The following is a 1,305-nucleotide window of genomic DNA, read 5'->3' as shown; positions in this document are numbered from 1 at the left end:
AAATAATTAAAAGAAACAAAAAATTTAAAACCCTGGGGAATTAAAAAAAAAAAAAAAATTAAAAAAAAAAAAAATTTGATGAATAGAAAGATCCAAAGATCAGCATTTATCTGAAATAAAAAGCATTTGTAACATGATACACTATACCATTCAAAAGCTTGGAGTCAGTATATTTAACTCATTATATATTTATTATTAAATTATGAAATTAATACTTTTATTAGCAAGGATGCATTAAATTGATCAAAAGTGATAATAAAGACATTTATAATGTTACAAAATATTTCTATTTCAGATAAATGCTGTTCTTCTGAACTTTCTATTTATCAAAGAAACCTAAGATAACATTCTACTCAGCTGTATTCAGCATAATCATAATAATAAATGTTTTTAAACAGCAAATCAGAATATTAGAATGATTTCTGAAGGATCATGTGACTGGAGTAATGATGCTAAAATTCTGCTTTGAAATCGCAGGAATAAATTACATTTTAAAATATATTCAGATAGAAAGCAGTTATTTTAAATACTAAAAATATTTCACAATGTTACTGCTTTTGCTGTATTTTGGATCAAATAAATGCAGGCTTGGTGAGCAGAAGAGACTTCTTTAAAAACATTACAAATATTTTTTAAATAAAATATATATGTATATATATTATAACCAGGATTCATATATATATGATGTATGAGGAAGCCTCATTCAGGGTTATTATCATGAACTAAAACTAAAAGAAAGCACTTATTTTATTTCAGCTAGCTGCCAAGGCATTTCTCATTTCTATTTAGTTCAAGTTGAAATATTAAAATAACAAAAAAAAAAACACTTTATTAAAACGAATGAAATGCCAAAAATGCACAATAAAATTACTAAAACTTTAACTTAAAATAAATTACATTAATTTACATTACATTAAATTCTTAATCAAAATATCACTCACTCACTCACTCACTCACTCACTCACTCACTCACTCACTCACACTCATGCACATGTCTGGTCAGCTATCCTTGTGGACTCTCCATAGGCGTAATGGTTTTTATACTGTACAGACTGTATATTCTATTGCCCTACAGCAACCCTACCCCTAAACCTACCCCTCACAGGAAACTTTCTGCATTTTTAGATTTTCAAAAAACTTAATTCTATGTGATTTATCAGCTTATTTACCCGTGGGGACCTCAATTTAGTGACACGAGTCCCCATGAGTCTGTGTGTAGTCAGGTTTAAGTCCCCACCAGGATATATAAACCTGTATACACACACACACACACACACACACACACACACACACACACACACACAC

At 29.0% G+C, this 1,305-nt stretch overlaps 1 protein-coding gene across 1 annotated transcript in view; it reads left to right on the top strand.

The window, feature by feature from the left end:
• LOC107552390 (CLIP-associating protein 1-like) overlaps nt 1-1,305 on the top strand; it is a 76,901-nt gene that overhangs the window by 72,799 nt on the left and 2,797 nt on the right. The window lies entirely within an intron of this gene.

This window comes from Sinocyclocheilus grahami, unplaced genomic scaffold, assembly GCF_001515645.1.
Source record: "Sinocyclocheilus grahami isolate Dianchi unplaced genomic scaffold, SAMN03320097.WGS_v1.1 scaffold449.1, whole genome shotgun sequence".
NCBI classification, from domain to species: Eukaryota; Metazoa; Chordata; class Actinopteri; order Cypriniformes; family Cyprinidae; genus Sinocyclocheilus; species Sinocyclocheilus grahami.
The sequence above is the reverse complement of the archived record's forward strand: the minus strand, read 5'-3'. Positions and strand labels throughout refer to the sequence as shown.